Source organism: Rhagoletis zephyria, unplaced genomic scaffold, assembly GCF_001687245.7.
Source record: "Rhagoletis zephyria isolate East Lansing unplaced genomic scaffold, Rhagoletis_zephyria_1.1 Rzeph_scaffold_00638, whole genome shotgun sequence".
Classification (NCBI taxonomy): Eukaryota; Metazoa; Arthropoda; class Insecta; order Diptera; family Tephritidae; genus Rhagoletis; species Rhagoletis zephyria.
Genome location: NW_016157722.1, coordinates 110,493 through 135,057, shown reverse-complemented (window position 1 = coordinate 135,057; position 24,565 = coordinate 110,493). Strand labels below are relative to the sequence as shown.

Below are 24,565 nucleotides of genomic sequence, written 5' to 3'. Positions count from 1 at the left end.
CCAATCGTATTTCCTTTATTTCATGTTGATGGCAATCAAAAGTGTTGTAATGTAACAGCAAAGAAAAATAACAGCAAGGTCAGTAATTAACAGCACCGGCTGGGTCCACTGCCGAACAGCAACACTGCTAGTTAACAGCCAATGTAGCAATATGATAAGCAATTTCTTGTTCGCCACTCATTCACCTGCCATTCCACTGGAACCTGCGCTACCACTGCTGGCCCGATCGCTGAGTGAAAGCAGCAACCAAAAACAATTGTGGTGGTTGTGGTAAATTCTCTTCTTCAACTGGCTAGCACACAGTGGCATCTGCGGCTTCACTTGCAGCCAGCCATGCCGTACGATCGCTTGGCTTAAGCCAGCCGAATATCAGCAGCAAAGCAGTCCACTGCACTCCTCAAACCAGCAGAAGTATCAGTCTAACGAAAGAAAGTAACGCTTTGGATCGCGTATTTCGCGTTTGTCACTCGTTGCGTGCACACGTGTTCTCGGCTACGTCTCGCTTTAAGCCGTTATTCAAAAAGAAAAATAAAACAACAAGCACTGCGCTACACCTGAAATCCAGCTGAGTTCGCACATAAGCAAACTTAAGACTTAAAGTGTTCTTCTCCCAGTGTTTTAGAGAAAGAAAGCCACAAACAAATAAAAAATAAAATAAAAAATTAGTGTTAGAAGAAAAAGCGTTGAAGAGCAAGTGGTGCTTAACGAACCGTCCGCCTGGCCGACCAACTGCTCAGACAGACCCCAAACGACCAGCAGCAAACAGCCAAATAGCCAACAATAACAGCGTTCGCTCCACTTCTGCAGCTAGAACGGCTAAAAAAAAAATTACTGCTGACTCGTTGGCGCATAACTGTTTTTGGTGTGTATCTGGTGTTGTGGTGTAGACTAAAAGTACAAAGAAACAGCAAAAAAAGTAAAAGAAAAAATTTTATAAAAAAATTAAATTCAAATAGGAAGAAACGCAAAGAGGGTGAGAAGGTATTGAGCGAGTAACAAAAATCAGTGAAAAAAATTAAACACTAAGAAACGAACGATAATAAAAAATAAGAGGCTCAGTCTAGTAAGTGAGTTTTTTCCACAGCAAAAAAAAAAACCGACAACAATCAACAAAACGTTTGCAATCCGAGCCAACGACAAACAACAGCTATAAAAGCTCTATCATCAACGCATCTAACCAACCATCCTGCAGCCTACGCGCCGACAAGTGTCTTAACAAGGTGCGAATTACATACTCAGCTTTTCAGAGTACAACTGAGTTTGGTTTTATTATTTAGTTTTATATTCTTATTAGCGGATTGCGCCAAAAAGTTTTGGCAAAAACTAAAAAAAAAAACTACAAAAGATTTCACATAAAATTCCAGTGCGAAGTAATGAAAAAATGTTTAGCAATAAAAAGAATGAAAATCTTTGCGATTGTAAAAGTGGTATAAAAATTACTCTCTAACAACGATAGCAATAGCAACAAGTAAGAAAGTCTAAGTTCGGGCGGAGCCGAACATTAAATACCCGGCGCAAGTATTAAATATATGTTTTTTCACCCTTCCGAAACCTTCCGCTAGATGGTAAGCCGAGGTGTATCAATTTTGAGTAAATTAGCGTCCTTCAATTTCGAAATANTTTTGGCTGTTACAAACAACCGTTATGTGAACAAAATTAATATACCCTTGTGCACAAGTGCGCTCGGGTATAAAAATAAGAATAACAATAACATTTATCCAGCAATAGGTAATTGCTCAAACACGAAATTCATCTTGGCCACAGTGCCAAAGAAAAGCAAATGAAAAAAAAGAAAGCAGTACACTTAGCATGGATTTATGAGTTTATAAAAAATGTGTGTGTGTGTGTGTGTGTGTGTGTGTGTATGTATTATGTTTGTGTGGCCGAACTACGCGTTGACCGATATTTCGCAGTTCTACTTTGTGCACATCAATGGATTGTTTAATGATCGATAATTGCAAATTAGATATAGTAAATTTGTCTAGATGTTAGGTGTGTATATAATTACATATATAGAGGTGTTTATATATTTTCAGCGCAATGGGAGATCATATACGTATTAAAATAAGTGACGGCTTGAAAAAAGGTCGAACTATTATTATCTACCAAACATGCGCATTGCAATTTAATTAAAGTATGAGAACTCATTTATAAATATGTATAGATGTTAGGGTGGTCCTTAAAAATATCAACATAATGGGCACCCCTTTATTTTGTGCTACTTATAAAAGCACAAAGTTCGCGAAAATTTCAAATTTTTTTAAATAAAATTTTGGGTTCGCTACCAGGGTTTGACAAAAACCATTTTGACTTTATGAATTAATATGAATATCTTCTTCTTTATTGGCACTGTAACCGCCTAAGCGATTTTGGCCGAGTCCAAAACAGCACGCCAGTCATTTCTCATCTGTGCTAACTAAAGCCAATTGGAAATGACAAGTGAAGCCAAGTCTTTCTCCACCTGGTCTTTCCAAAGCAGAGGAGGCCTTCCTCTTCCTCTGTTACCAGCATCGCAGCCCACGTTCAATACTTTCAGAGTAGGAGTGTTTCTGTCCATTCGAACGACATGGCCAAGCCAGCGGAGCCGTTGAATTTTAATTCGCTCCACTATATCTATATCGTTGTAAAGCTAATACAGCTCATCGTTCCATCGTCTGCGGTACTCGCCATCGTCAACGCGTAAAGATCCGCAAGTCTTTCGCAGAATCTTTCTCTCGAAAACTCCAAGAGGCGCTTCATCAGATGCTTTCATTGTCCATTCCTCCGCGCCATACACCAACAGGCATGATGAGTGACTTATAGACTTATGATCTTTGTAAGACGAGAGATGACTTTACTCCTGAATTGCCTACTCAGTCCAAAGTAGCACTTGTTAGCAAGAGTGATTCTGCGTTGGCTTGCATTTTTATTGGCGTTAATGCTGATTCCCAAATAAATGAAGTCGTCTACTTTTGCAAACTTGTAACTGTCAACAGTGACGCGGATGCCAAGATGCGTATGCTCTGACTGTTTGTGTGATGACAGGAGATACTTCGTTTTGTCCTCGTTTACCACCAGACCCATTCGCTTTGCTTCTCTATCCAATACCGAGAAGGCAGAACAGACATAGCCGTTGTTTTTACCGATAATATCGTTGTCGTCGGCATACGCCAGCAAGTGTACGCTCTTGTAAAATATTTTTCCTGAGCGGTTGAGTTCTGCAGCTCTTATTATTTTCTCAAACAACAGATTAAAGAAGTCACATGAAAGAAAGTCGCCCTCTCTGAAACCCTGTTTGGTGGTATTGCTCAACGTCATTTTACACAGCCGTATCAGTTTGGCGGGGATGCCAAATTCAGACATAGCGGCGTATAGGAAACTTATTTTAGTGCTGTTAAAAACGGCTTTGAAGTCGACAAATATGTGGTGAGTGTCGATCCTTTTCTCGCGGGTCTTCTCCAAGATTTGGCGTATTGTGAATACCTGGTCTATGGTGGATTTTTCAGGTCTAAACCCACACTAAAAAGGTCCAATCAGGTCGTTGGCGGTGGAATTCAGTCTTTCACACAATATACTCGATAAGACCTTGTAACCTATTCTTAGAAGGCTGATCCCGCGGTTGTTGGCGCGAATGGCGGGGTCGCCGTTCTTGTGGATTGTGCGTTCATCTGACCATATTCTGCATAAGAGTTGATGCATGCATCTTATGAACTCCTCGCCACCGTACTTGAATAGCTCAGCTGACAGGCTGTCAACTCCAGCAGCTCTGTTGTTTTTCAGCCGCGTTATTGCTATTCGTACTTTGTCATGGCCAGGCGGAGGAACATCGACTCCGTAATCATCGACAGGGGGCTCGGGTTCTTCTTCTCCACAACTTTCCGCGCTGCTGCCATGCAGTAGCGTGGAAAAGTATTCCCTCCATAATTTAAATACGTTCTGAACATCGGTGACTAGGTCGCCATTGTTGTTCTTACAAGAGTACGCCCGAGTCTTGAAACCTTCCGTAAGTCGCCTAACTCTCTGGTAAAATTTTCGGGCATTCTTCCTTTCGGCCAGCATTTCAAGCTTTTCGCACTCACGTATTTGGGCCTCTCTCTTCTTATTGCGGCAAATTCGTCCCGCTTACCTCTTCAGATCCCTATAGCGGTCTCACATAGCGCGCGTTGTGCCCGATCGCAGCGTGGCCCTGTAGGCGGCATTTCTTTCCCTGCAGCTTCCTGACACTCCCCATCGTACCAGTTGTTCTTTCGGGCTCGCTGAAATTCGACTACTTCTTCGGCGGCGGTATTTAACGAGCGGGAAATGTGGTTCCACGGCTCGCATATCTCGGCTTGTTGAAGAGTGCTCTCTGAGAGCAGGTGTGATAGTTGGGTAGCGAATGCATTGGCTGTCTGTTCTGATTGCTGATTTTCGACGTTAAGCTTTCCTTGCATTTTTGGGTGCACATTTTTTGCTGCACAGAGGCGGGTGCGTATCTTGGCTACAACAAGATAGTAATCCGAGTCGATGCGTACGTCTAAAACGCTGGAAGCATGCCTTCCGTCTATCAGAACGTGGCCGATTTGGTTTCTCGTTTTTCGATCTGAAGACAGCTATGTAGGTTGGTGGATGTTCTTATGCTGGAACATAGATCTACATATTACCATGTTTCGGGCTCAGTCCGTTATCGGAAGTGTAATTACTACTGAAGACAAAAATATGCAAATGCATATCGTCGTTCAAAATATAAAACTGCGTATCGTCCTTCTGCAAAACCGCGTAACTAATATTTGCTGCCAAAAATTGTATTTGCTCAAGCCTTATTCATTCGTACTGAAATATACTAGCCAGAAATGCGATTGCTTTATAAAAAAGAGAACCGTTTTGAAATACGTACCTCACATACGCGGTTTTGCATTTTGTTGATACGCGATATGTATCTACATACATGCTTGCATACCAACGTATATACATATCTATGTACATTTGAAAATGCTGCTAGAAACATTATTATTTTTTAAATAAGAATATATATACATATGCTGTAGGCAACTGTTACCAATTGCTTTGATGACCATTTTATGCTTTCTAATTTTTAGCGTGCAACAATTAGTTGTTACCGGTAACAACGAAAGAAGAAATGACAATCACTAAAAATCAGAAAATAAAAGAAATGTTGATGTAAGAAGAATTTTTTTCTTTGAATGCCTGGCAGTCATCATACATAGTTATATTATCGTAATATAGAGAGCCCCTAGCTAACATTTTTGTTTCTCGACAGGGTAGCTATGAAATTTTTTAAAAGTTAAAGTTCTTCACTTACAAATTTGTTCAAAGCCCTGGGTTTTAATAAACACTGGAACTAATTTATAGATGTATCTAGTTGTTGCTTTTAAATTCTATTTGGTCCTTAGTGAGTAATCCACCTACTTTTGTACCAAGTAGAATTCCGATATGCATATTAGACCACCTTAAAAGCAAACAAAAAAGTTTACCTTACATCCAAGAGTCCAAAGTATTTTTGCAAGGCAATTTTGAAAAGCAATTTTTTTTTAAATATTTCTACTAGAATAATGGAAATACTTCCTTAAAACAAAATTATTGATTTTTAATTTATTGATATTTGGGAGGTAAGCTAGGGTTATAATTACTGAGAACTAGTTGGTAAATACTAGAACGGGGTAGTTGAGGTCAATGAACTTTGAACAAAAAAATGTCCGCCTCCAGGCAAAAACATCGAATTGTTATACTTTAACTGCCGAGATAGGTCGATCTTCCACTCATCCATCGATTTGTGCTAAGAAACTAGAACATAGAGACCTTTCCACAAAAAACAAATCTTGCGTTTAGTTATGTTTCTGAATTATCTCAGCAAATCTAAGCTTTGGCATTGATGGTGCTAGCGAAAGCAGAGAAAAATACAAGAAAACACTTTCCTGTAAAATCTGATTTCTGTAACACAATAATTTTGCGCAAATGGGTCGATATGTGTTTTGTGATTTTGAAAAACTACCTTATGTAGTTTCAGTAAAAATTTTTGTTATAACTACATAATTTTCAATCTGGTTGCTAAATTTTGATGAAAACCAGCAAAAGTCAAATTGCTAACATGGCTGCTAATGCCATTAACAGGTCGATTCTGCGCTGGTAATACAAATTTTGTAATCGGTAAATAAAGTTCCTGGAAATTTTTAAACCCTATTCATATTCTGTGTACTCTTGTAACCGGTAAATTTTGTTACCATCTCATAAGCTGGTATCAAAATATTGCCCCGTGAAATATGCAATGCCAAAATTTCCACAATTCTTCATAGCTGAACTGCTGAATCTTTTAACTGCATTATCAATATACACGAAATCGCTGTGATAAGAACTGGTAGCATTTTTCTGTAATAAAATATTCCGGTAACAAAATCTTCGGAAACGTGCAGAATGGACCTGTAAGTGTAACGAAAAATGACATGAAGATGGCACAACGCCGAAACCGGTTTGTCTGCTAACCAAGCTTGACACGGTATGACGGAAATTCATTCCAAAATAAATCATGTAACTACCTTCTTTTTTCTACCATGAGTATTATCATTTCAGAAAATATTATGTACATATTTTTCACCGATTACTAACCACCTGCTACAAAGTCAATAAATTTAAAGCGTGTAGTAAATACATAAAACGTTTTTTTTTTTAATTCTTTTTGACTTATGTATGTAATTCGCTTTTACCGTTCTTTGTGTGTCTTTCACATCGTGTCTGTCGGTTTATCGATTGTGTCTGATTATGCCTTGTGTTGTTCTGATTCTAAACGCAAATCTGCTAAATTTACATTTCATGCGCTGTTATGGTTTTTCCCAACGTTCCTAACTTTGTTATTTTTTCATAAGCATTGCTGTTATTTTCGCTGCTTATTATTAAGAGTATTTGTTGCTGCTTACGAAGTACTTGTATTTATGTAGATGTAGTATTAATGTATTTTTTTTTAAATTTTCTTTACTAAGCTTAGAAATTTGTATGTGAGGAGAGCGTAGTGGTATAAAAAGTATGTGTATGTGTATACATTAGGCATATGACTTTTTTCTAAAATTAAAAATGCTTATGAGGAGAGGATGGGGATGATGAAAACCGAAGAACTGTGAGAAAAAAATTGTACTGAAAAAAAAAAACATCTTACATATAATATGTATGAACAATTCCATGTCAAACTAATTATAACTGCGATCAAAAATTGGTTTCCAAAATTTTTTTATTTTTTTGTTTATTCCGATGACTTGGAATTTTCCATATATGTACATATTAAAGGTCTGCAAATATACCAGCAGAAATACTCTTCACATGTGTACATGAGTAAATGGAACATACATTTTAGAGTACTAAAAAAGATAGGAAGAAAAAAAGAGAACATCATAAATTTGAATAACTGAGCAATGTTACTCAACAGTGCTCTGCTACATAAAACACTGTTCCGCTTTTCCAAAACACTTGAGTATGTTGATTGAATTCAGCAGTATTTGAAAACTTCATAGGAAGTATACGAATACTTATGAAGTTTTTTCTTTCAAAATGTTATCATTTAACATAATGTTAAGAAAATTCATAAATTTTATTTTCATTGTCGANCATAAGTAGTATGTATGTACATACCGTGCTATATGCGCTTATTCAAAAACATCTCCCACACAAATTGACCCACCCTAATGTACATATCGTCGATGTTGTTGCAAAACCGCCCATTGAGAGGCGGTATTTTCTCTAGCTATTATTTTACAAATCTGTTGTTTTAATAAGGATTACACGATATTTATGCATAAATATCGATGCCTGGAATTCAAAGTTACCAAATCTCATTTTTGCCACAACGGCGATTTAGGCGGTTTTGCAAAAACATCGACGATATATAAATGCTTTTTCAGTACAACATAATAAAATTCCATAAAAAATACTTACTTTTACTAAAAATTGTACAAAATAGTTATTTTTATTTTTGTTTCAACATTCCTCATCCTCTCCTCAAAGTTGTATTTAATTTTAGAATGAAGTCATATGCCTAGTGTACATACCAACATATGCATGTAGCATGTGTTTTTAAATCTTACCATATTTTCTTCACTGCAATGCTGTCATTTCTTTTGCCATTTTACATTTTTCTCACTTTTTACTCCGTGCGCAAATTTCGAATTTTACTCGCTTGACTTGCTGCTGCGCATGCGCGCACGTTCACTTGTTATAAATATTTTCGTATGGCATCGTCGTCTCTCTTGTACATTTTCTTTTTTATTTGTGTTGTTGTGTTTTATTCATTATTTTTATTTTTCTGAAGCTCAAAACACTTCGCTTGCGCTTAATATTTTTTTCTTTTCATAGTATCTGCCAGCTTTTGTTCTTATTGCTTTTTCTATTTAGTATTTTTGTGCAGAGGTATTTTCTCCCATCCATCAGCTTGTTTATAAGTAAAGTACTCTATGTATGTGGGTACCTATTAATGTGTGAGTAAGTGTACATGTTGATTTTTAAATATATTCTACCCAAGTCGCAGAGACGTTTATGTGTTTACTGTGTGTTTTGCCTGTTTGTTACTTCTCTTGTGGCTGCTATTCATGCCATTGATCCACTGATCCATATTTCTCGGATACAGACGCAAGCGTGCAAGCGCTAATTAATAATATTATATTATGGCCGTCTTTGCTATTTGCTGCACTTTTTATTGGTCTGCTGGTTGCATGCTACCGCCAGCTAAGTTACTTTATAGCCAAGTTTACCTGAGCCAACACTAAGGCGATGAAATCAAGTAAACGTGTAAGCAGTTTGGCGCACAGGTAGCCAAGCTGTGACGAATTTACTCTTTAGTATTTATGTTTGTATAAAGGTATTTATTTATTAGGCATTTAACAGTTCTTGTTACTAATTTTATTTTTGTGCTTACCAACAGATTTTTGGCTCACATTTCCTTCAGTTTTTTTAAGGGGTCCCGTCGATTTTTCAAACGTAGCATAACTTACAACGTACAAAGCTGCCAATCGAAAAAGTACTCCTCTTTTAAGATGATTTTTTTTACTTTTTTATTTTATTAAAAAACAAATTAATGGCAAAAAATTTGTGTATAAATCATTTTTTATTCTGTTTACCGGATGCCCCTATCCAATTTCTATATAGAATTACTCTCTGCTTTCGAAAGTCGGGTTAATTTTTCCCTATGGATAAGTTTCCGAGATAATTTCGATTCACCGTCATTCGACTTAAAAAAAGTGATCCGACCTAATCACGTATATCTTACGAACCGATTCAACACTTTTAATCAAATTATCCATAGTTTCTGAAAAATTAATTAGTCATTCGTGATTTGATATTGTTTTTTTTATTAAAAAAATTAACAAAACAAATGAAAATTTTACCAGGGGGGAAAATAAAAAAAGGTAACAGATTCTGCTACAAGTGAAGAAAATCGATGGATAAATAAAAAAGAAATGTTTCGGCAAAAAAAAAAAATGCGCAAGGAGTTTTTTGTATGTCATATGACAGGAAAGAATGTTACTCATACGCCATGTACATTAATTCCTGCTCATTTTCAAAACAAAACGAGAAAACATAAAAGCTCGATATCGTCTATAGACATACCGTTCGTTCTGCCTATTGTTTGAGATAGCAAATCGAGCTGGTAATTCAAACTGAGCATTGGAAAAACACGTTTACATAATTTGGCTGTAGCTGAGTGTGTGAAAGTGCTTGCTATTATTTGTTAGGTTCTAGATTCGAATATCCACTTAAAAATTGTTAAAATTGTAGTCATTTAAAGAAAACTACACCATTAGTGTTTTTTGTTTCAAAATCGATCTGGTATGACCGCCAAATGAAGCCGGCTAAATTTTCTGTTAGCCTAATATTATATTAATTATTTAAAAAATAATGCATTAAATAAATAGATGGCATAAAATTATTAAACAATTTAACCTTTTCATTTTCAGGAATAAAAATAAAATCAAATTTTAAATTGAAACACATTGCCTGAAATAATTATCGGGATTGGTGCAGAAAAGCAATTTGGATTAATCTTTTCGGTGTATTTTTGAGGTAAGTGAACAAGAATCGAGTAACTCCTCCTTTACCTCCCAATGTAAATTAGCCTAAAAATAGATCTTAACCAAGACGGATGTTAATGTCTTAAAGTCTTTGTGAACTTCCAAGGGAGCACGATCAAGAAGATAATTATTTCCCAACTACAAGCTACTCTTAAAATATTTTGTCTATGACCTAGAAAACGAATTAATTAATACGACCAGCCTGATCTCTTCGCCTGGGTAAGATCAAAGAAGGTATCAAAGCTTATATGCCTTAAGCAGGAAGGTTATACCTTACACCATTGGTGGTTTCATAGAAGCGAGGCTGCAAGAACTAAGAAGAGGAAAGGAAAGCACTTAAACTTCTCTTTAAATTCCGGCTTCTGGGGACGCCGTTTTCCCCACAACAAATGTGAAGTGGCGGTTACAAAGCTAAAAAGCCTATCAAATCTACAAATAGTTCAGCAAAATCGAGTTAAACTTTTTGTTTCGGTGATCTTCCACTTTGGGTCTAAGTGTGTCGCTGGCTTTCAGTTCTAGCCACACCTATGGTCCTTCCTACATACATACCATGTATATGTAAAATTAAATTGCTATTATTTCGAAGCTGAGTGCATACATTAACATTAATTTTTTGACAGAATTCAGCTATCAATGAAATTCATTCAGCAAAATATCGATAAACTAAAAAAAGAAATTAATTTTCTTAATAACAAAAACATGTTTTTTTTTGTGACCCAGTAAACTCTTTAAGCAGCCACAGCGAATCAAACATATAAACATATAATATCTCCATAAATTATCATTTATGTGCGAACAGACACAGTCACAGCCCAACAACAATACTTTGCTTATTTAGCTATCAAGAGCTTTTGTCGATGCGCATGCGTGACTTTTCGAATAGCCAGAGGTGATGAAAAAATCCGCATTCAACCACAAAAATCCACCTGTACGACGTATTTAGGTGTGTGTTTAAATTTTGCATACCACAAATCAATCAAAGCGCCAAACGACCTTTTCATTTTCTCTTTCCGCAGAATGCGCACTGTTTTTTTTTTTTTTGTTATTATTTCGCTACTTCGCACGTTTTCTTTTGACTCACCTCAGCGCTTTCTTCGAGAACCTAACTGTTGTATGCCAATCAATTCGTGTACATATGTATGTATTAAATTCAATTTAGCACATTTTTTTTATTGTATTCTGCGTCAATTTTTTTACACAAATAAAATTTTATCTGAATGCTTGACAACCGAATTTTTGGTTTAGTGCGCTGTTCTTTCTCTATTTTACACCTGTCTGCAGCTGTTTAAATCAGCTTTTATTGAGTGTAAAAATTAATAATTTTATTGATTTTTTTTTTTTTTNAGATTCCATTTTCATGGATCGTAAAGGCGACTTTTATTACATCAAGCATGAAAGTTTGCCGAATCAATGACATTTTTTATGGCAACGACTTTTGTTCGCTTACTTGCGCGCTTAAGTTATAGTTAAGTTTGTCTGAGAGGCGTTGGATTGACGTACCCGTACTTACACACTTCTTTGTGCTTTTATAGAATGAATATTTATGTGCGTGCACATGAATATATATGTACATACATAACACTTGTTCCTTATATCAAAGCAGCGCTCAGCTCAAACAAAAACGCTGTCATAATTTATGCTTACGGTTTGCTCGTATTTTTCGCTGATTTACCGCTTATAATAATAAAGTTTAGTATGCTTTATTATCTCTTTAGGACCTTGCAATTTTACACTATTTAATTTATTTTGAATGTGTATGAGTTTATGAGCCTATTAAATAATAACACATACCCAGATAAGTCTCAAACAGTAGAATTCACAATTGCACTCATAACGCGAGAAAATAGCTAAATGGCTTCTGCTGTATACTGCAAGGAGTTTAAAAAGTCAAATACATACATACATACATAACTACCAACCAATAATTTGCGGACGTTGCCACACCTCAAAATGAGTTAAAATGTCAAAAACAAATCTCCTTTGATATCCACTTTGTGATTTTTAATAGAAAAGATGCATAACTAATTTAATTTTCATTGGAGTCCACCCTACTGTATATATTTTTGTAAGCTAAAATGTCCAAATGGATAAAACGTGGGAAAATGCGACTTTTTGCTTTGAAAACTTCAACTCTTCTTGCATTACCTTTTACTAAGTACAGCGCGGTTATCTTCCTTTTTTTGTTGAATGTGTTTTACTTTTTCTATATGACGTCAGGATTTTCTTTTAAAGGAATCTAAAAGATATGGTTAATTAAAACAAGTAAAAAAATCTAAGTTCCACCAGAGCCGGACATTAGATACCCGGCGCAAGTATTAAATACAGTTTTTTTCACTTTTCCGAAAACTACCGCTCCATGGTAAGCAGGGGTGGTTTTACCACTGTTTCAAACATCTTCGATCTCATCGCCCATTTTTCAAAATTCCATAAAAATATTACTTCTTTTCTAAGGATTGTTGTTAGTATCTATTTATAAATTTTGAGTAAATTAGCGTCCTGAAATTTCTAAATAAAATTTCTTCAAGCATTTCTGAAATTTACCGTTATATGAAAAGTTGGCTTTATTTTTGTCTGATTTCTATAATTTTCAACATTTTGCTTTTATGTGGCAATCACAATAACCACACCGAGTTTTTTACAAATTGATCGAACGGTTATCGAGACACACATATGTATGTGGTCATAAGTGGGCGTGGCTACACCCGTTTTCCAAGATTTTATCATAAACGTACTAACTTACCGTTATATGGGATGTGGGCGTGTTTATTGTCCGATTTTAAAAATTTTCAGCCGTTTGATATGCCGTCCAAGGCCAACAACTGCGTCAGGCAGTGGGCGTGGCTACGCCCATTTTCCAAACATTTATAATATTCTTATTTTCCGTCTAAAACTTATTGTAAATATCAATTTGGAGTGAATAATCTCCAGTAGTTACTAAAATATCCCAGTTTTCGTATTTCTATTTAGTAATAAAGTCTTTAACCATCGCTATGTAATTGTTGTTACATTTTTTTATACCTTCGGTATTTATGTATAAAATTGGTCGTGAAAGTGGCAGTACCTGAGATTGTGGCGAGAACATGATTGGTCGATTTCCCGTGTATTAAAATACTCGAGAATGGGCGACCCAAAAATCTAAAGCCCTAATTAATATAAAAAATTAAACATGAAAAATAGTAGCGCATCAGCCAAGTGGAGGTATCTACCCCTGGTCCCTCCGTCCCTCTGTCTACGCCACTGATATGTAGATAAGAAATCTTCCTATGTGTCAAAAAATTTAGTTTCGAGATCTGCGTTAAAGCTTTTAGAAAATTTAAAATAGTAAAATTTGTGAATTTTTCTTAACTCAGTAAAGCGAAAACTTTGCAATACATTTCCCTTTCTTTTATTTTTCGAGATCCATCGCAAATAGCTTCTAATATTTAAAAAATTATACAAAACATTTTTCAATTTATACAGTTAGTTCTTCGACCACAAAAGTCATAAGCATTGCCAGATTAAGTTTATGTAAATACAATTTCATTGTTATTACTATGGGTTGGAATGCAAATCCGTTAACGGTGCTGACAAGTAAAAGTAGCACTCATTCACTTTGTGTGTTTTGACTTCTGTGGCATTTTAATAATATACAAAATTTTATCTGCGGTTGAAATGAAATATCTATGTATGTATGTATATACATAGGTATGTATTTTGTATAAAAAAAAAAACTAACAGCAACCACAGACAGTCAGTTCATTTGTATTGTGTCTTTTTGTGAATGTAAATATTTGTGCATCAGCCGCAGAAATGAAATTAATGAATGAGTTGGAAGTGTGTGTAAATAGTGAGTTACCTAAAGCAAACGCCAAGCTGTGAGTGAGAAAATTAACTACTATTAACCTCCTTACTATATACTAAGTTGCTTTTGCTTCATTAATTTATTTGGAGTGTGAAGAAATTAATTTAACGATTTGAGGATGAACTTAAACAAAACACTGGTTTTAAGAATTTTTAGGAAAAATGATTTGAAAAGATTTATGTATATTCACCTTCCTGAGTGTATTAAATTTCTTCGTATTACATTAGGTGTAGTTTGTTTCAATAAAACTTAGTATCAATAGGCTCAGCCATAACATAGGAGCTCTGGAAATTCTTATTTTTTAAGCACCTACAAAATATTTTCTAACTAAAATCTCCTTACACCTCCTTCGTCTGACACCAATTCCCTTAAAGTATAATTTTATTTTTTGAATAGGTGGCCACCTCTTACACGTAGTAAAGTAATAAAGCCTTTTCGAAGCCATTTCGAATGATACACATATTGTAAAAAATTCATTAAAATTAATTGAATCAAATTTTGGAACAGCTGGCAACCCTTGTAAAAACCTCAATAATAGTCAAATGCTTAACAAGCTTTCGCCTGACACCTATATTTTAATTTTTCATATAGCTATTCAAAATATTTTCAAACTAGACCCATATTAAATATCTTTCGCCTGACACCCATTTTGTAATACAAATTTCAAATAAATAATTCTCTTAGTTCAAGTTAAATTTGATTTTTTATCAATATGACAGCGCTTCTCCATGAGTATAGAATTGATTTTGTATATCTACATACCGGGTTCCAGTACTCTACTGTCATGTTGATTGATGGAGTACTACTAGTTAAAGCTTGAAATCTTAACAAACAAACAAACTCACTGTCGCATTTATTATATTAGTAAGGATGAATATTTTTGTGTATATTAACATTATATCGATCAACATACATACATAATGCCATTGTAATGCAATAAACTTTATTGTTCTACAACTATTTAGCATAAACTAAGTAAGTACCACATAATTTATAAAATATTTTTAAGTTCAATCATCACGAAATTAAAAAAAAAATATTTCAGTGATTGATATACATTCATACATACGTACCTATGTCCTTCACTTAATTCTTGTAGTACTACCTCAAAAATTTCCAGTTTCAATACTTTCTGTCATAAACCTTTGCAAGCGCAAAAAAATTGTTAAAATGAGTAAATGTCGCGAAAAAGTAACTCCGAGAAATTCCAAATATTTGCAGTTAAATAACAACAACAACAAAAACAAAAGCAGCAAAAGCAAACTCGAAAAACAAAAACACAAACAAGCTTTTACTTAAAGCTGGCCGGCTCGTGCAGCCGCAGCCGCAGCAGCAGCAGTCACAGCGCAACAAATATTTGACTACAGAACAAATAAAAACAAAAGACTTAAGAAGCGAACTTGCAGCGGAAGTTTTACGTGTCTACATATGTACATATGTACGTAGTTATATATATTTGTAGACATGTGTGTGTGTGCAGTTGAACGCATTACAATGTTGCAATACAGATATTGTTGAGTATCAGGCGGGGACACAAAAAAATGCAATAACGGAGAAATATTGGAAGAACCGAAATAAAACTACAACTAAATACGAGAGCAGGTTGAAAAGTTAGTGATTTTTCAACAAAATAAATTTTTACGGTAAAGAAGGCACATTATTTTTGAGGCATTTTTCAGCTCGGCACAGTTTGTGCGAATACAAGAAAATACAAATGTGAAGAGCAACCCAAGAAAAATATGAACGCAAATACCGAGACGAATATAAAGACGAATACGAAGACCAATCGAAGATGAATACGAAAAAAAAACACGGAGATGAATTCGAAGGCAAATACAAGTAGAAATATGAAGAGTTATACTAAGACAAAATAAGAAGGTATGTACGAGGACAAATACGAATACGAAATAGAAGACGAATGCGAAAGATAATGCAAAAATGAAGACGAATACGAAGTCAGCGACTAAAAGGAATATGAAAGCGAATATCCAGGTAAATACAGAGATGAATACAAAAGCAAATACGAATACGAAGATGAATACCATGAATAATACGTCGAGGAAGGCGAATATGAAGAAGGAATACGATTCCTATAGAAATTGGAAGATGGCGACTAAAGCGAAAACGAAGAGCAGCTGAAGGCAAATACCAATACTAAGATGGGGTCGAATACGAATACCAACACTAAGACTTAGAAGAAGGTCTGTAGTAAACTTAGTTGGAATTTCTGCAAAAAGAAAAGAGCTAGGCATAAATCGAAGAAAGTTTTGCTTCTGTGGCGTGGAACTCTTTTTTTATATATTTAAGATTTCTTGCTCTGTTTTAGGTTTTTTTGAGAGGACCTAACCTAATCGGAATCATCTATAACACACAGAAAATTTTTTCAAAAACTAAGAAATGTATTTAAACAAAACAAAATCTTGTTTAAGGGTCGACCGGATTGGTAACGAACCGAATATGACTGAGCTCTGGGTGCGAGATGCTAGATAGAAGGCGACAGAGAAAACACAGAGCGAAACCTACCGAAAAGAAAAATAATTGGACGAAGCCTAACAGACAATACTAATTAATAATTATAATGTGGTCGGTGGGCGTCTCCACCACAGGGTGCTCCGTTGGTTGTATGGTGTCCAAATCCGTTCCGGTCCATGCCTCTGCTGGCGCTTATCTCAGCTCGCCTGCTCTGTGCCTCCAACTGGCACTTAATTTACAAACCACTCGAGGTAGTATCTTTCCTGGTACTATATTGATAAAAATTAATTTTTAAAATGCCACTTCGACTTGTATAAAATCTGTGCCAAGGCTAGGAAAAGGTATGTTCCCGCCTCTAATGATCGATTAGATCTGCCCGGCGCGCAGCTACGAGTTGGGCCGCAACCTACGCGCCGGTCCGCAAAAACCATTGGGCTCCAGTACCGGTGTTGTTGGTGCCCGAAGAATTGGCGCCGACTCGTTAATTCCTAAAACCAATTAGGTGCCACCGAAAAACAAGTTATTCGCTCCATTTGCACGCATTTGCTTGATTCGCTGAGCTGGGTTAGCCAGCGGATAGCAGTGAGCGATGTACCAGAGTTGGACGCAATACGCACCGCAGTAACTCCACAGTTCGCGATTCCTAAACTGGGGTCCATGGTCGGATACCACCGACTGAGGGACACAAAACAAAAGAAAAACATTATACTCCAAAATCTTACAGATGCTCTTCGCCGTAGTCGTCCGTAAGGGAAGCAAAATTTAAAATTTAGAGAAGTAGTCGAACAACGTTAAAATGTATTCGTCGAATTGCGACAATTGAGGAGCCTATAGCCTCAGTCACTCGACAAATTCAGTAAGCCACTTTATCCATTGAAAGTTGTCGCGGAGAGTCTTTATAATATTTACTAAGTTTTTCCTTGGCTTTTACGATGGTTCTTCACTCACATAATACTGACTTTTTCAATTCGTGTCAAAATTTACGGGGTTGTCTGCTAAACGACGTAGCTTGCCCAAAATTTTATAGTAGTCTACTTGATAAGAGCTCGTTACTGTTATGAGCAGAGTTGCATTTAAATTTACTGCGGCGAAAATTCAAAATTTCACTGACTTATCAAACTGCCCGCGTAAAAAACAACGAAGTGGAAGCCTGCAAACATACATATGTATATATATACACTCCAATATTGTACATATGTATGCATATTAACCAGTTGCTTCACTCAGCACCTACCTACCCACCATTTACGCAGTCTATGCAGTTCGGCTTGTTCTACGCTCGTCGCTCGCACGCATCTCGAGTGTTAGTTTTTTAGCGACATTCCACGCTTCCTGCAACATTTTTGTTTGCAACTTTGTTATCTGCATCGTTGTTGTTGCTATATTTGTACCATTTCTATTTAGTTATTTTTCGATGTTTTGTCGCTTTTGTGTATTTTTTATTTTTTTGAAGATACTCGTACATATTTTATTGCAGTTTGTTTCAATCTTGTCTGCCTCCAATGCCAGCCGGTTTGTTTGTGTTCCTTTTTTTACATATAGTTACTCTTTTGTTTTTACTTGCGTGTCTGCGAGATTCTGTGTGCGTCTTGTTTCTTTTTTTTTAAGCCAGTTCTGGCTTTCTGGACAACATGTTAGTATGCGCCACACAGCAGCTAACTAAGAAGTATGCTTTTAGTGGAGAAGCTCGCGGGCACGTACATACATTGTTATCCAGCTGTAAGGCGACGACGACTAGTTATTCTTCATGCCAAAGTGCTATGGAATGTGTTTTTTCGTCTTTTCGTTTTTTTTTTTTTTGTTTGTTTTTGCTGTATGCAATTTCTATTGCCGTACTCGCTGCTGTCTGCACAACATGAAAATCCAGCCACCGCGTCGTAAATATTTAACGCATTTAATGGCTCATTTAGCTAAAGCGACATCTCAACCTCAGTTTAGCTAAGTCCAGCAGCCTAGCGTAATCATTTGACGCATTTTAGTCTGCATTCAGCTGCCTTGTGGCGTCGTATTTGCTTTAATCATTTTACAATTCCAGAAATTCAGCAAATTAACTGTTTACTAATACCATAACTAATTTATGGAGCGACTTACAAACGGTCAACTAGTCAGGCAGACATACATACATATGTATATACAAACACATATACAAAAACTCGTAGAGTCCATAAAATAAATTGCATTAGTAAGCTACCATTGCTGAATGCTTGACTGCCTGACTTGGCTTTTGAATGCAACTTAAATATGGTTCAGGTGCCATTCAATCGTTTTGAGCGTATTTGGTACGCAGCTCGGCACATCGCTTTCTGTGTTCTTAATTCTACAACCCAGTCGACAAAATGAACAATAAAGAGAACTTCTTAAATCGCTGATATTTTGAATCGGAGATTAAGATTAAAATAATTGCTCATTACTTATTATGCAAAAAAATACCCACATGTATACTAATAATGAAAGGGCTAAAAAACTGCGTACTCAGTTTTTTCCTAAAGAGTGTAAATAAAAAGTCCAATATTTGGATGAAAATTTGCAGCATTTTCTTTAATTTGGCATAAAGTTTAGAACTCTGATTTTTTGGGATTTTGTTATAGAATTCACAATATTAAAAAAAAAATATTAGCGAAAAATAAAATATTTAAAAAATAGTTGCCGGTATTTTAAAAAATTCGCTGTACCTAAACTTATTTTTTTTTTAAATTCTAGTTTATTTAGCATCTTTCTATGTATGTACGATATTTAGCATTTTTTATGTAAGTAATGAAAATAACAATTTTTTTTTATTTTTATATTTACATAAATATGAATGAAAGACGAAAGAGTTTTACGAAAGTTTTTGGTTGAAAATACTTTTAATTAGGGTTGCCACCTATAGGGTAGACATTTTTTTATCGGTACAGGGGTATGTATTTGAAATTAAAGAAACCGATCAATGCGAGACTTTTCTACACTCAGAAATGGCTATACGAATTAGATCAAACTTGGCACAGGGATGACTTATAACTATGACTTAAATTTTTAATATTTTTTTAGGTTTTTGAAAAGGGTTGCATCTTGCTTAAAATGTAAACTTAAATTTTGACGTTCTAGCGCTACGCGGGTTCACTAACATAGTAATACGGGTAATATAGTCGCACCTGGGATCCACATCTTTTTTTTTCTAACTGCGGTCGCCTCTCTACAGACAATGGCGAACCTCCGAGTGTATTCCTGTTATGAAAAAGCTTCGCACAAAATCGATTTGCCAGAGATGGCGAGAAACTGTGTAAAGTTTAAGTGCCAAAATATTTTTATTATTAGTACAAATTTAATAACAGATACGAACAGACGCGACTGCTGTGCTTACTTTTCTAATTTTCATCCAGTTGCCATGGAAACACATCTTGTCATCTGTCGTCAAATATCAGGTCTATTCGGCGATCATCTAATACAGCTTCAAAAAAAAAGGTTTCAATAAAAAAAGTCTTACCTGAAATCATTTCTTTAGAAGTGTTCTTCAAATTGTCGACTGGGCAGATACATTTGTAGTTATACACACATAAATATGTGAAAATACATATGAAGTTGTAATGCCAATTTTAACTGGTAATTATAAGCTCGTTGCGCGTATCTCATTGGATTTGATGAGTTGCGGAAAATGCTGGCCGCTCGTCACGACAAATGTTGTTTACTATCTGTGTTGGATTGCAGCCGGCCGTCTGTTGCATGTCGCCGCCATCGAAACTAACCAGTGCGCACTTCGGGATTTTAATTCTAAATACCTTTATGGCAGCTGCAATACTTCCCATTTATTTGATATTTGTTGTTGTTTATTTTTTTATGGCTCATTTGTTCTATTGCTTTCTTTTGCTGCTTGCACAATAATGTTTTGTTATATTACCTTTTTCGTACCAAATTTATAATACCAATTTGCAGCTGCACTGATCGTGATGATTTTTAATAGTGGATATATAGTTTTTGTATTTAGTTAAATTTAGTCTTGACTTAGTTAATTAAAGGAAATTTGCAATTCCTTATCTCTAAACATACATATGTTGAACATATGTATATACATGTATACGTAAGTAAAAAGATAAGATTTTAGTGGACCAGTGCTTGGTCTTCTTTTCTTCTTAAGCGGATTGACCAATTTGGATGAAGAGCCTGGGTTCAAGTCCGGGTCAAAGCAACATCGCAATGAGAATATAGAAAAAGGTTTTTTTCTTAACAGCGGCCACCCCTCGGCAGGCAAGGGCAACCATCCGAGTGTATTTCTGCAAAACTTCGTGGTTTATAAAATTACATTCCCAGAAATTCAGAAAAAAAAGTTCGAAAATTTTATGAAATTTAAGGAATTTTTCTATATTTAATCGACTTCAAAAAAGGAGAAGGTTATCAACACGTAAATGGTTTTCGATAATTCAATTATTGCCGTAAAGGTGGTACAACAAGTATTTGGATGTAATTCTGATCATTGGATTATGAATTTATTAACTTCTAAATTTGTATATAAGTTTTAAAAATCGGATTTAAACGGTCTTGGCTAAAGTATAGAAAATATTTTTTAATATGAAAAACATTTTATATATCCAAAAAAAAATCCACTTTTACACTTTTGCTCCTCACTGTATATGAGCTTTACAACGATTAACGGCTCTTCTACGCCGCAGTCTTTCAAAGTTTCTGAGGCGCTTTAAAATTGAGGTTAAAATGTCGCTGGTTGCCATTCTTTAAATTTTGGCGCAAAATCCACACCATTTACCTTTTCCAGTCTATTTCTGTGAACTTTCGAAGAATACATGGTATCCACTCCTTTTTCACAATCGTCGCAAAACGGATCGTCTTCGTGTCTGAGTTTAAGTTTAAGGCTATTATTAGAATAATCTTTTGTCAAAAGAGATGCATTTTATAAAATTTTGGAAATGACGGGACTATCGCGCACTTAAGAATAATTTATTACTGACAATTCCTCGGCATATCTATGTCGTTCAATTAAAGTGGCCTAAGGCAAGATAGGTCCTCTTCCCTTTAAGGCAAACAATATTTTTGCGTTTAACTGCCATTGGTGTACTTCAAAAAGCCCTTTAAATGGAAGCTTAATATAAATATAAAAATTTTCTATGGGAACTGATTATTTTTTTATTCAAAGCTTAATTGAACGCCCCAGACATGTACATTAAGGCGTATCACGAAAAAAAGTTTAGCATGTGTCAGTTTTATTTGAATACTTATGCCGTGAGAAAATTTTGGGTGAAAGAATTTTTTTTTAGGCATCTGCCAAAAACAGCCAAATCGCGTTTTTTCCCATAACTTTCTTATTTGATATCCGATTTGTAAAATCTCAATGTCACAGAAAAAGCTACGCTCAAAACTAGGCTGTATGTATGTATATTACAAGAACTAACGTATCTATAAACAGTTTTTGTTGAGAGAATTTATTATCTTTTCAATAGGAACTATGCGAAGGCTGCAGTCAAATAGAGCACAGATTCCTCTCAACTACTTAGTTCTCCATACAAGATATGTAGAAAAACTCCCATTTTCCAATTTAAGTAATTTAAATTATCGACGGCATTTCCTTTACTAACTAAATACAAATGCCTCATTATTTATAAACTAGGAAGAAAACACGAACGTTGCTAACCAAGCATATCAATAAATTATTGACATTTTTATAGCTTAACAACATAATTTCAGAGCATATAATCGTACTTCACATAGCGAAGTCGCACAACAGGAAGGAAATAGCTGCAAGCAGATGCCGCAAATGCCTTGGAGAAAAAAAAAATTTTAATCTATCAAGAAGAATAAAATAAATCAACAGCGGCGGGTAGAAAGAACAAGTGGTGAAGAGAAGACAAAATAAAAAACCGAAGAATAAAAAAAATATATATATAAGCAAATAAATGCCTAACTCTTAAAATACAGGCGGGTTAGTGTATCTGTAGTAGTCAGTCAACTTCCAAGGCAGCTAGACAGACAGACAAACAGCCAAACAGCTAAACAGCAAGCTAGTCATTATTCTCGCTATAGCAGAAAAAATTGCCAGAGCCAGCCAGAACATACCAAATAAATTCCAACATGTCAATTCGTGGCGGTGAAATTTAGCAAAACTCAAATGGCAGACAGGAGGCGCTGCATTTGCGACGTGACGCAGCACAACGTTGACGGTCGGTGGCGCAGCAGTGAGCGACGAAAATTGCATGTCTGCTATGGCTGCCAACAACGATTGCTGCACTCACAGTCAGCCTCATGCATCAATGTTTAGAGGTCTGTTGAGATTTTCGTTGGGCTACGGCCAACGCGTATTGCCTTCGGGTTACTCATACGCACTGTGCGAACGAGGTTGGCTTGCTGGCTCTTAACATATTGAAAAACTGTTATTGTCGGCTGCGTGTTTTTTTTTTTTTGTAATTTTTTTCTATTTTGAAATTGGCTGCCAACTTGCAACATTTAGATGTGTATTTTTTTTGCAAGCTCATACTCATTCTCTTTACGCATTTCTCAGAGGCTTGGTTTTTATGCATTTTTGTTTGTCTTTGTTTTGTGGTTCGTAGCAAAGAATGTGAAGAATCTTTAGAGATGTCTGCTGAATGTGGCAGTTGCCTAGCTGTGGTTACTTTTAATGTCCTAAAAAAAAAAAGAAAATATTTCAACGGAAATCACTGCGACAGCTACCGTAAGCAGCACAAAAGATTGCCAGTCAACCAAAGCTAGGCAACCAAGGCGAATTTCTTAGTGTCCATTCAATTCGGTCAGCAGTCGTCTGTTCTGTCAGTTATTGCTTAACTATTAGCTATTTTCTATCTGCACCGTTTACTGCCTTCTTCTGGCATTTTGTGGCATTTTGAATGTCTCCACACTTGTACATGAAAATTCGCAAATAGATGTCCGTATTCGTCTTTGCTGTAATTTCGTATTGAACGACATGTCTGGTATGCCACCGCACCGGGTATGTTGCACTCAAGCTTGTCGTCCCTTCGCTTCCACTCGCTCATCACTCACTCACTCTCTGCTGCTGGCTGCGCGCCGGTATGAATGAGTTGTATCTACGAAAGCGCATGCGTTTGGCTGCATCTTCGTTTTGCTTAGGCAGCTTATAAGATATTGAAGTTAGTTCTTTGTGTTGCTGTTGCGGTTTTTTTCGTACTTCTGGTGCAATTTATTTATTTATTTTTTCATGTCTTGTTGCAGTCTGTTGCCCATTGTATTTAAGTGGCCTCAAATTGAACTTCGCTGTTCGCGTTGTGTGTGCGGTAGGTTTTGCCAGTCAGTTGCTGTTTATTGAATTTGCTGATTAAGATGGATTGCCGACGTCAACATATTTTTAAGCAGCACATTTTTAACCATTATAATTATATGCACATAGCGTGGTCATGCGTTTGCTGTGTGTGGTAAATGGAGAAACTCATAAATCATTGGATGCTTGGGTGGCAGTTCGGTGGTCAGGTCTAAGTTTAACTAACTGTTGGTATCAATTATTTTCCGTTAGTAGTTAGGATAATAAATAATTCTTTGGTATTTTGGCGGCAATTGACCATAAATAGTAGTGAATAAAGGTCAATAATGCGAAAAGATATGCATTGTTGTTAGTTTTTATAATAGTTATAGATAACTAATAGGTTTAATGCATATAAACAGAATTGCACACTCTGCACTCCTATATGCATCTAACTACGTACACTAGAAGAAAAAATAATAGACTCGTCGTACTTTTAAGAATTTTGGCTATATCTCTTTAGTTTATTTTATGTTTAATATTTTTTTGTAAAAACCTAGGTATATATTCGACAAACGTCATATAAACCCGCCTTTCAAACTTTGAACAAAAATTATAAAAAATCGATAAATTTTCGCCAAATTTCTATTCAGAATTTTTAGAATTATTTTTGGTATGTAGCCCATTCAATTTTAGTATAATAAAGTGCAAGTTTCAATTTGCTACAAAATACCGTTGATTTTTGAGAATTTTTTTCTTGACGATGCTAGGCATTCTCTTCCATATAAAAATATTGTCGAGCACGCTTTTTATGGGAAAAAAGCATATACATATCACTTCAATTATATTAGATGCGCCCACAGTACGTACACGTTGTGTCGTGTAGAGCCGGCTAGGTGGACAAAATTCATTCAAGGATTCCGGGAAAAGGGTAACATCGCTCCACTAAAATTCAAAGCCGAATCGTAAATGATACGAGCTTTATTAACATCATCAGAACAGTCCTGTAATCATATCCAATGTAAACTTTGT

General features: G+C 35.7%; 1 protein-coding gene across 1 annotated transcript in view; it reads left to right on the top strand.

Moving 5' to 3' along the window:
• The first annotated feature begins 242 nt into the window (after positions 1–242).
• m (zona pellucida domain-containing protein miniature) overlaps positions 243–24,565 on the top strand; it is a 67,212-nt gene continuing 42,889 nt past the window's right edge. Inside the window, exons 1-2 of the mRNA XM_017613274.1 lie at positions 243–1,220; positions 9,915–10,020. The gene's annotated coding sequence lies outside the window, so the exon portion shown is untranslated. The remainder of the gene's footprint in view (positions 1,221–9,914; positions 10,021–24,565) is intronic.